This window comes from Peromyscus leucopus, chromosome 4, assembly GCF_004664715.2.
Source record: "Peromyscus leucopus breed LL Stock chromosome 4, UCI_PerLeu_2.1, whole genome shotgun sequence".
In the NCBI taxonomy this organism is placed as follows: Eukaryota; Metazoa; Chordata; class Mammalia; order Rodentia; family Cricetidae; genus Peromyscus; species Peromyscus leucopus.
Window position 1 is genome coordinate 35,974,887 of NC_051066.1, and position 12,758 is coordinate 35,987,644.

Here is a 12,758-nt window from a genome sequence, read left to right on the forward strand (position 1 = left end):
GACACTGCCTGGAACACCAAGACCCACAGGTTGGATGACCCAGAGACCTAGGATAGAACCAAACATGACTGGAGAAAAAAATAAAAGAGGTCAACGTAATGATGCCTAACGATATTCCACTATACTCAGAGATTGGCTCCTACACCAATTGTTATCAGAGAGGCTTCATCCAGCAACTGATGGAAATAGATGCACAGACCCACAGCCAAACATTAGGTGGAGTTCTGGGAATCCTGCAGAAGAGGGGGAGAAAGGATTGTAGGGGCGAGAGGGGTCAAAGACACATGAAGAAACCCCACAGAACCTACTATTCTAGGCTCATAGGGACTCACAGAGACGTAACCGACAACCAGGGAGCCTGTGTAGGACTGACCTAGGCCCTCTGCATGTATGTGACAGCTGTGTAGCTTGGTCTTCTTGTGGGACTCCTAACATTGGAAGCAGGAGATGTCTCCGACTCTTTTGCTGGCTTTTGGGAACCTATTCCTCATACTGGGTGGCCTGGCCCAGCCTTAATGCGTGGCAAGGTGCTTAGTCTTACTACCATTTGATATGCCATGTTTTGTTGATACCCATGGGAGACCTACTCTTTCCTGAACAGAAATGGAGGAAGAGTGGATTGGGAGGTGAGGACAGAAAGCGGCTCCTGGAAGGATTGGGAGGAGAGGAGGGAAGGGAAACTTCAGTCAGAATGTAAATATATATATATATATATATATATATATATATATATATATATATATATATGGTAGCTGGAGCTATTGAGATGACTCAGCAGGTAAAGGTGTGTGCTGCCAAGCCTGATGACCTGAGATCAGTCCCCACATGGGTGAGAGAAGTAGGTTCCATTCCTGTAAGTTTTCCTCTGACCTCCATACAAATGCTGTGGCACAAGTGTGCCCACTCACATAGACAACACAAAAGAAATGAAAATGGAATTTAAACGGTAAGGGAGAGAGAGCAATCAAGGAAGATACCCAATACTGATCACAGGCCTCTACACATGCATGGACATGCATCCATACACACACATGCACACGTGGACACATTCATCCACTCACATGTACAACCACCACCCCAACTCTAGAATTAGTCCTAAGACTTTAAAAGGTTTAAGAAGTACTGACAGATTTCAGTTTCCTTATTTTATAAGCATGGAAAGTGAGCATAAATTAAGATGAAAACACAGAAAAGAACTTCCTGGGTATGAATATGGATATGTTACTGGTAGACAAATATTTTTCATCGCTTTCATCAATATGTAAATACATATCACGATACAAAATACACATAGCCTTTCATTCATTATCCCTGCTTCCAGGAAATTATCCAAAACCCATTGTACTGGTTAGGGTGTTTGCTTGTTTGTTTGTTTGTTTGTTTGTGTCAACGTGACACAAGCTGGAGTCATCTGGAAAGAGGGAACCCTAATTGAGACAATGTCTCCATCAGATTTCCTGGGGACTAGTCTGTGGGACATTGATGTGGGAGAGTCCAGCTCACCCTCAGGCTATCAGCAGTGTCAGCTCTGGGCAGGTAGTCCTGGGTTCTATAAGAAAGCTGGCTGAGTAAAGCCACAGAAAGCTAACTAATGAGCAGCATTCCTCCATGGCCTCTGCTTCAGTTCCTGCCGCCACGTTCCCGCTTGAGTTTCTGACCTGACTTCCCTTCGCGATCAACTACCCGCTGTAGGCTGAAATAAACTCTTGCCTCACTCTGTTGCTTCTGGTCCTGGTGCTTTATCACAGCAACAGAAATCAAAAAAACAACATAACCATCAACTAGACAAGTTCACAAAAATGTACCTTAGAAATGCTCTCTGCAGCAGAGTTTAAAACAGGAAATTAGGGGAAAGTCTAAATGCCCAGCAATAGAAGTTAGCTGAAACCAACTTTGGTACATTCATACAATACCTATGATTGAGAAAAGATGCTAAATTTCTGTATTTGTTGATATGAAGATTTCTATAATATTTTAGATGCAAAAAACAATGTAAAACCACATTTATAGTATGATCTCATTAGCATAAATTATCTGTGTGTCTATGCAAAGAGAGACTATTGGAAAGAGGTTTGCCCACATGATAAAAGAGCCTCTCAATATTATTTTGAAAGATTTTTAAAAAGTTATTCTAACCTTTCTAAGTTGGGTAAAGTTAATACAGCCTTTCTAAGCTGGGTACATATTTTTACATACATATATGTTCTATAAACAAAAAACAAATCAGACTAAAGAAAAATAAAATCAAACTTTTTTTCTGATCCTGTACACATGTGGCTGACAAAGAAGTGAGGAAAAATGCACAAGTGTGCAAAACTCCACTTACAAAAAGTAATACATAATTTTGCAAGTATTTGATTCAAGCATCATTCATTAATAACACACAAAATTAAAAATTGAAAAATAATGTCACCCAAATATGATTAAAGTGCCTCTAAATCATTTAGCTCTTTAAATATTTTATATTAACTTCAAATTTTTAGTTTTCTAAAAACATATCTTGCCATGTCTATGAAGATAAGAAAGAAAACACCACCTACTGGTTTGCAAGTACAGTGTCACCTATCTCTAATCAGCAAGGCCCAGTTCTTTGGACCTGGGACCTAGAACACCTCCTGGTGTCTGAATCCTGCTGCATACCTTGCCTTTAAGTCTTTTATCTGCAACTTCTACAAACAAAATCAAGAGTCCTGACAACTGTTACCAACAGTCTCCCTCCTGAACACTCAAAGGGATAATTCTGTTCTCTCCTCCACCTATTGACCATCCTGGCCAAGAAAAGATCCTTTCCTTTGCATGCCATGGCATAGCTCTCCTGCACCTTCAACACTGCATGTTTGTCTCTCCCTGACCCTTATCCATTCCACTCTGTGCCCTTTCACCTCCAGTCTTAACCTCCATTTGATTATTTAAGACAGTTCTGTGAAGTCATCTCTTGGGGAGGCTGACTGCAAAATCATCATCAGCTCTTTCTGCCTGTAATGCAACTCTACATAAATTCTTAAAGACTCCTATTTGCTCTTGCTTTTAGGATCCAGACTTCAAAAGTTAAACTTGGGGCCTGTGGTCTTGCAAAAGCTTCACACTAAGACCAGAGTACATGTCTTTCCTCAAATACCTGCTTCTGTCAGTGGGACTACAAGTCTCCCTGGAGTATGGATTGTTTTTCTTGTGTAAACCCAACAATATAATTGTTACTTTTTATTTCACAACAATCTTTGTTGATATATATATAACATGATGACTTTATATTTATATGTAGTTTAGTGATTATATATATATATATATATAAAAGCTTAGATGAGATTATGATAAATAAATTTTAAAACCATTTGAGATTGGTTGTAATTATCTAGTTCACTCAAAATCTTTTAGCCAAATGTATTGAACAAGACTGGAAGGTTCATGAGGGTGATGTCAATTGATTAAGTTGACTTTCTCACTCATAACCCCACATTAATCTTGTTTATATATAACCTCTAGGTAAGCTTGTTCCTTGACTCTGCCTCAAATGGCCATTCTTATTATTATTCTTTTTAATTGTATGTTGACACCAACTCTTTATTTAAGTTATTTTATTTAATCTGTATAAGTGTTTTGCCTGTATGTGTGTATGTCCACCATGTGCATGCCTGATACCTAGAGCAGCCAGAAGAGGGCATAGGATCTCCTGAAACTGGAGTTACAGACAGTTATAAGAAGCCATGGAAATCCTGGGAATTGAACACAGGGCCTTTAGAAGAGCAGCCATTGCTCTTCACCACTGAGCCATCTCTTAAGCCCCCAACTCATTCTTATTCTTAACTTCAAGGAGTGATAGATACAAATACTCCCTACTTGGAATGTCTTTATTTTCCCTCTATTTCATAAGATGCTTATCACTCAGCTGAGGCCCAAATCATGACTCACAGCTTTCAACAAACATTCTCCAACACATACACCTCTGTCTCTTACTTCATGTACCATGCCATAACTGCTCACTAATTATACTAAACATATTGTTTCCACTTAGAACATATTTCATACACTTGCCTCCACTCTATACTGTCAAGCCGATACCGGTGCATAATAGGTACTTAATAATGACCTTATATGTAATTAATCAAATTAAACTAAACAGTTTGCCCAACAATTTGCCTAAGCTGCCATTTTCTGGCACTTGCAATATAAAACATCCCTCTTCTGTTCTCTGGAAAAGATAAAGTATGTTGATTTTTTTTTTAAGGCTGCAGATAGATTGTAGGACAGGATTGTGAAACTACAGGCAGTCCAACAATCACAAACCAGTGGCTTCCATATGTCAGATAACACATGAGCAAGAGATAAAAGAAGCAATGGGGCCAGGGAACCTAGAGTAAGACATGAGCCTTCAGGAACCAAGCTGCTTCCACTTCATATTGGAAGCGCTGCAACTGCCAGGGGCCTCCGACGTTTACCTGAAGTCAGTAATTCATAACATTGTTTGTGATTATAATTGTACCCAGAGACATGATGATTGAAGACAGACTTGTGTGATCTTGACAATGGGAGTCAGGCTCAGGCTCGGTAACAACGGGTACAGTCAAATGGGGCTTTTCAAATCACAGTGCATAAGGTGAAGAGCGGGGAGAAAGGGTACCACGCGTGGGGGGGGGGAATCTTACCCAATGGATCCTCAGGAAAAGAGAGTTGGATGTGGAGAGAAAGACAACCCATTGCTAGATTTTTCTGATCGGTCTAATAATAAGAAAGCTGGCAGGTGGGCAGAGGAATCAATAGCAGCACAATAGGCGGAAAAAAGCCCAGAAGCCTTCTGAATGATGCTGAGTGAAAGGAAGAACAGCTCGGAAGAACATTCTGGCAATTTCATTTTAAGGGCTCTGCTAATTACACAGCTCTAAACAGAGCATGTGAACATAACCGCGTGACAATAATAACCATGAAAGAACATTGCCTCCCTGGTAGCCAGGTGCACGTTTTAAGAAAAGCGTTATTCACATTATTAACTATAGGACATTTTTTTTCCAGATCTTTAGTTAATGCTTTAATATCCCTGCCATGTATGCCATCTCTAAATGAGGTATTAGCCCAAGAGAGGACAAATAGCACCAAGAGTGTGTTCATCTGCCACAAATACCTTCAGGACTTAAAATGAATGCTTAGCATGTATTCCTCACTCTTGCTGTAAAGTGAAATAAATGGTTAAAATGAAGTTAATATGCACATACATTCTTAGAGAGAAAAATTAAAAAAAAAAAATAAGCCCTGAACACTTCAAAGGCAATCACTGGAATTAATGTCAAGGTAACAATGTTAACACATTTTTACATCAAAGTTGTGGGCTTTAAAAAACAAATCCGTTATGTCGATACTGTATAGAGAAAAATGAATATTGAACCCAGACATTTCCATCGCTTCTCTGCAACTAACCAACAATAGTACTATTTTGAACAAAGGCTTCTCAAAGTTTTCGCATGTTAAAGGAGGGAAAGAATTGGGTGACCTCAACAGTTCTTATTATTCTGATTCGATTTCACAGCCCCCTAATATAGAAAGGTCACAATATATGACATACTCGGCAGCTTAATTTTCAAACATAATGAATAGCAGTGAGAAACATCAGTATTTTATAAGCCTTTTAAACAATTAGAGATAATTAAACATTAATGTTACATCAGCCACACTTATGAAAGCATATGTAAGCTGTAGTTATTTGGGGGGAGAAATCAAAAAGGTCCTGTCTGACCAGTACCCATAACTGATAATAATAAAACATTAAAAATTACATTTGCCGGGGCTTATAGTATGCTTGGCCTATGCTATGCTTTTTAGGGCATTCTGTGATGTGATATAATCCTAAAATTCTCAAGCCTGCCCTTTATCCTTCATCTGCCTACCTCTTCCTTACCCTACTTAAGTAAAGGCATGGATTCATTCTCTCCTGGGAAGCTCTAACTCACCACATCCAGACCAGATGCTTCTCTATGTCTCAGGCATCTTGTCACTCTTCTATACAACATGGATCAAATCCTCTGCATGGGCTCCCAATTTCTTAAGAACTGGTGTAAATTTGTGTTGTTAAGTTGTCCGGAGTTTACATGGCATGGGGGGCGGGGGAAGGGAGGAGTTGGCAAGTGTTCTTAGAGTGTTGTGCCACATGGGCCATGTTCCTAATATATGCTTAGAAGTAAGATAATGACAATTTGTGTCTGCCTTAGGATTGGCTACAGAGAGTTTCGTATCTCGTGCTCCACTTTCTGATGCCTCCATTGGGGGGGGGGACCCAAGATTTTCCCAAGTCGTGCCTGTGCCCATGCTTCCTGGATTTCATCAGTGCTTGCCTAATGGGAAAAGTATCTAGAAACTTTGTCAGGATTTTCCATGCCCATCTCATATTTCTTCGAAGGTTGGAGTACATGCATAAAAGGCAGCGCAGAAATCCTTTCTCTTTTCCCTTTATGTTACTATAAGCTTCCAAATTCAGTTCGGCTGAATAAATGTCAAATTTTCATTTTATTAAACCTTTAATACTTTGAGAGCTCCATTAAAATTCTTCCCAAATGTTCCACCATTTTTCAGTGCTTCGGGCCTAGGCTTTTCTATCATATGTGTCCCATTTCTGTTTAACGTGACTCGAGAAATGGTCCTATGATCGTGGATGTTATTAAGGCTTTCTATTCTCTACTTGGCTTGTCCTCTTTGCCTCACAATTATCCTCTGGATTCTCGGGTAACTTCATAAGTGCATTTTTATCACCCCTCCTTGATAAGTGCTTTCCATTTTCTATGGCTTTTTATTAGTCTTTTTCAGACTCCCAGAGATTGTACTCTCTTTATTATCTTGACTGTTCCATATCCATTACTTTTCAAACAAAATGTAACTCTTGACTTAATTGCATCCTGGATGGCCTTACCTTAGTATAAAACAGGACTTCCCAAAAAGAAACAAACTAAATGCCAATAAGCAGAAAATAATCAACAATTGGGTTGTTTGTTTGTCTGTTTGTTTTACAAGGACAAAATTTACAAACCTATCAGTCAATTTTATATATGAAGCTGATAGAGCCCTGTTGTCTAATAGAGTGATTTAGAATCAGAAACTCACTTGCCTATTGACTGCTAAGTCTTAGAAGATCACTTTTCAATGTGAATATTAGCTTTTAAACTTTCGATAGGCATTCTACAATCTGTATAAACAGAGGTTAGGCATAGAGTAAAGGACTAGGGGGGAGGGAAGGATCCCCCAAGCAAGGAGAAAGAGAATAAATAGTTATAGAGAGATGGTACAGGGTGTGGGAGGGGCACTGGAATGGTTGTGTTAAATGAAGAGGGAAATGAGAAAGAGAATACAGGGAGGTACAGATTACACTAAGGGCCATTTGAGACATCATGAGGAAACCTGCTACAGTAGAAGCTACACACACACACACACACACACACACACACACACACACACACACACACACACGAAACATGTGAGGGTGAGTATGGATGTAAAAAGAAATCTAAATAGAATCACCAAATAATGAAGGAGACAAAGTCCCAACAAGACATATTTTGCCACCAAGTAAAACTTCCAGAAATGGGTTATATCTGAGATGTTGGCCAAAGGACCTCATGAAAACCTCCAAACAACTCAGGTAATTGCCAAGGCTATTGGTTGCTCTCCACAAACTGGTGATGAGTCTCTATTGCAGGAGACAACACCTACATGTCTCATTGAACAGGGATGCATCATATTGGTGCCTAACTAGAGCCTTCATCCCTACTGACTAGTGTTCTTGGTACTGGAAGGTACTTTGCATGCTACCAGAGGAGAAAAATAAACATGAACCCAGCTACAAGCCCGTCAGTCTACAATGGTGACTCGTCTGCCTGATACATTAGTGCACAAAATATTGGCACTAAAGTTGTGGGAGTGACCAATCTCTCTGATTGGATTTAAGGTCTACTCTGTGAGATGGAACCCATGCCTGACACTGTTCAAGTGGCTGAGAACTCGAGAACTAAGAGAAAACCAAACATTAATTGTTCTGCTAAATGAACACTGCAATGAAATGACTCCTGACCACATTCTATTGTACTCATGGTTCATAGTCTTGCTCAGCCATCATCAGAGACGCTCCCTCCTACAGGAGATGAGAAATAACACAGAGATCCACAACTGGACAATGTGCAGAGAGTGAGAGACCTTGGAACACTCAGAGAGCTATTCAGAAGAGGAGGCAGAAAGATTGTAGGAGCCAGAGAAGATGGAAGACACCAAGGAAGGGGTGCCTTCTAGACACAGCAGGGCTGAGGCACACGTGAACTCATAATGGCTGTGGCAGCATGCACAGGTCCAAGCCAGGAGGCCCACAACTCTGAGAGGGGAAGTGGACATGAACCCCATCCCTAACTCAGAAGCTATTTCCAAACATCAAGTGTTCACAAAGGACAAATTAGTTTTCTCTAATGGAGTCCCACTGGATATACAAACCATACTTAAGGGCAGGCCCAATGCCCAGACATAGATGACCAACACAAAACAAACTCAATGGTATTTGGGGAGGGTTTTTTTGTTTTTTTTGTTTTGTGTGTGTGTGTGTGTGTGTGTGTGTGTGTGTGTGTGTGTGTGTGTTTCTCATGTCTGTGCTTTGTTTTCTGTTTGTTTTATTTCATTCTGGTTTGTTTTCTCATTTTATTTACCTGTTAGTTTTCTAAAGAGAGAGAGAAAGAAGATGTGGATTTGGATGGGTAGGGAGGTTGGGAGGATCTGGGAGGAGATGAGGAAGGGAAAATCATGATTAGAACATAGTGTATGAACAAATTTATTTTCAATTTATAAAAAAGAGAGAGGAAAAAATCAGTAATAGTTTCTCTTTTTTAAAAAAAAAATCACTTTCCAATTCTTCTAAAATTTAAAAGGACCAGTTCAGTGTTTTTTCAAATAGGTTATAATTTGTATTATAAAATCAATGTTGTGAATAGCAGCTAGCATTTTTATGTAAGTGGAAACAGAAGAAAACAGCACGCCTCAAGATATGCAGTGGTAGTATTTCTAAGAAAATTTTGTTTCCATTATATGTGTATTCATTTGTGGTGTAATATTCTTCTCACTATGGGTCATGGCCAAAAGAGCTTGGAAACCCTAGGAACTCACTATAATGCTTCCCAAGGCTAAGATGCTATGGCTCCATGGTCTAAAGAAAAAGCTATCATGCCGACAGCATTGAGCACAGTCCTTCTGAAATCAATTCTGAAGCACAGTACTGACTGGAGAAATGAGGATTTGAAGTCATAAAGTAGAGCTTGAGTTGTGCCTTTGTGACTTATTAATGGGTTCCCTGGAGCATGATGTTTAACCATTTTGAACTTCAGGTTAATCTAAAGTGGAGCAATAATAATGCACACTTGCAAATACCATCCACTTGCATAAGCCCAAAACTCAGGAATTACCTCAGCATTGTGGGCCCCTCATTTCCAGATACACAAATCTTGTTGGCTACACTGACTGATCTCCCCAACCACCTCAGCAGTCACCAGCCCCACGGTGTGAGAACTTCCCGGACTCCATTCTTGCTACTCCCACTGTACTGAAGCCAGAGAAGACACCTTCAAACTACACATTTGGTCAAACTTTACTCCTTTTCTCCCTTTCTTTTCCTTTGTTCAATAGTTTCCACATTAAGACTACAGTTCATGTTCCATACACTGTGAGTAGAATTATATCATCAGCTTTCTGTTACTATAGCACAGTCTTTCATATAGTGAACCAAGAAAGAAGAAACATATGTTTTGCTCAGTCTCAGAAGTTTCAGCCCATGTTCACTTGATCCCATTGCTCCAGTGAAAGCCATGGGTCATGAAGGGGAGTGCATGGTTCAGCCAAGCAGCTCATCTCAGGGCCACCAGGAAGCAAAACAAACATAGTAAGAGACCAAAATGCCACATTCTGTCTCAAGTATGCCCAATGACCTAAAATCTTCAAATAGTCCTCACTTCTCTAAAGGATTCTACCACCTTCCCTCTGTGATTGGTAATATATATATATATATATATATATATATATATATATATATATGCATTTATGATATATATGTGTAAAGCCATATCCCTCATCCCTCGTGGGTAGGGGGACACCAATTTGTTCTCTTTTATGTTTTCATGAAAAATTGTCACATTGCCTAAAATAGCAAATATTTAGTGGAGGTGCTTCAAATATAATGAGTAATTTATTATCTTTTATAAAAAGTTTGTTCATGAATAATGTCATATGCATACATCACAATTGTATTATACACCCCCCATGTTCTGGAAACAATATTTATGTAGTTTTCTATTTCTGTGTCAAAGACCATGACTGAAAGCAACTTGGAGATGAAAGATTCCAGCTTATACTTCCAGGTAAGAGTCCATCTCTGTGAGTAGTCAAAGCAGGAACTGATGCTGAATCCACAGAGGAGTGCTGCTTACTAACTTGCTCACCATGGCTTGTTCAGTTTGCTTTCTTACAAACTCTAAAACTGCCTCTCCAAGGGTGGCTCCACCCACAGTGGGCTGAGTACTCCCATATCAATCACTAATTAAGAAAATGCCTCACATGCTTGCCTACAGGCAATCTGATGGAGGCATTTTCAAATAAAGTTCCCTCTTCCCTGGAGACCCTGACTTGTTTCAAGTTAACAAAAAACTAACCAACACAACATCCATGCCAAATTTTAAAATATAACTCAATAAAATTTACTCTTAAATATCTATGTGATCTTAAAGACATCCTTTAAAAAAGTAAGATAATTTTCTGCCCAGCCCCAAATTGAATTCTGCATCACAGCTGCATGACAGAGAAACCTAACCCTAGAACCTATGACCTCACTTTGACTCTGGCTCTGAGCTTTCTCCTTTGGCTACAGTTAAAAGTGAAGTACTACCGGGCGGTGGTGGCGCACGCCTTTAATCCCAGCACTCGGGAGGCAGAGGCAGGCGGATCTCTGTGAGTTCAAGGCCAGCCTGGACTACCAAGTAAGTCCCAGGAAAGGCGCAAAGCTACACAGAGAAACCCTGTCTCGAAAAACCAAAAAAAAAAAAAAAAAAAAAAAAAAAAAAAAAAGTGAAGTACTAATAACATACTTAGGACATTTGCCTAACAAGGCATTCAGTTAACTAATGCAAGAGAAATGGACTGTTGAGAAGAAGCTACCTAAAAACTTTCTTGTAACTAGGGGACTGGAATGCCTAGAGGGAGAAGGTGAAAGTTCCATAGCTGTAATTCAGCATCAGTAAATGATTTTAAATTCACAGGTCTATGTTAACATAAACACACACCTCAACAGTCTGCATTTCCACTACAGTTATTATTTTAATGAACAGGACCTCAAGAGAAGTTCTCATAGATCAGTAAACGTGGGGGCACTCCTTTTTAGGGAGCAAGACCATTTTGAAGCTGTGAAATGGAGGACACTGGCAAGAATGGAAATTGAAGAAAGCGATTATGGAGTGTGTAAAAGTGATTACAGTTTATGGACTCCCTACCTTACAAAGACCCTAAAAGAACACCTTTGGTGACAATATTCTTTCCCTTTCTGCCTACTTCTTCCTAGACAGAGCACAGAATTAACAGAAGCTGATCTAAGGATCATAGCAGGACTTCAGACTCTTCGAATGAGAAACTCATTACATCTCACCTCTGTAGGAGGCCAAGCAGAGAAGTCAAACAGAGATCACAAGAATATTAACTGGGGAAAACCATAAAGGAAAGTGACTTCGTTATCATCAGCAGGGCCCTTTCACTTGTCTTACTCAGTAATAAACATTAGATATTTGTGCACTGCCTGATGCCTTTTTCTAGAGAGAACAGCCAGAGTACAATGGGGGGGGGCAGTATCTTCCAAACAGGGTGGGGGGAGTGGAGGGAGGGAGAGAAGAGAGGAAGATGAAGTATAAACCACAAAATTAATGGCCAATTATAATTATGCATAGAGGCCTGCCTCAGATTATCACCAAAATGCTAATGGGAGTTTAGCACACCCATTACCTGAGCGTTTGTGAGAGGCTAAACTCCCCCAGACTGAATTTCTTCCAAAAGGACATTAAGAAAGAGGCAGGAGGCCGTGGTGGAATTACAATGTGTCCATAGAAATAGGGAATCTTATTCTTTCCCATAAAGTCATAGTAAACCTCGAAAATGAATGTTCTGAGCAGATAAACACTAAACAATGTGGAATCCATTCATTTTATGTTGGAGATTCAGACAATTTTACTTGTTAATGACAACTCCGCTGAAGCCCATTTACACATTCTTCCAACTTCCCCAACACTCTGCTTATGTTTCTCAGAGGAATAGATATGAGCCCGCACAGAAAATTCCATACTGTTCAGCCAAGGAGACTACTTTGTCCTAATCCATAAAACCATATTAAACTGAACACATAAAGCATGATGGTGTGACTCTAATTGCCACTTATGTTGAGAGATTTAGAAATCTGAATTTTGTCTTTCAAGGCTCCCTATTTGCTTACTCATGATTATTCTCAGCCAGAAAAAAAGAAGATGCTATCTGTCATAGCAGAGCTAATGCGACTGCCTAGTAATTCTATACATTTTTAAGTGCAAATGGCTTGGCTTTCTTTAACATTGAAAATATCTTTGTATTTTCCAAAGTGTCTAGTGAGTTGTGGTATTCTAGTTTTCCCATGCATCTAATCCTCTATACTCATCTCATAGATCACATAGGCAGGAGCTGGAATCCTGATTGGTATTGTCATTTGTTTATAAAGTAGGGTATAGTCTGCGAAATTAACA

General features: G+C 39.6%; 1 protein-coding gene across 5 annotated transcripts in view; it reads right to left on the reverse strand.

The window, feature by feature from the left end:
* Positions 1–12,758, reverse strand: part of Ccdc148 (coiled-coil domain containing 148) — a 273,207-nt gene that overhangs the window by 100,142 nt on the left and 160,307 nt on the right. The window lies entirely within an intron of this gene.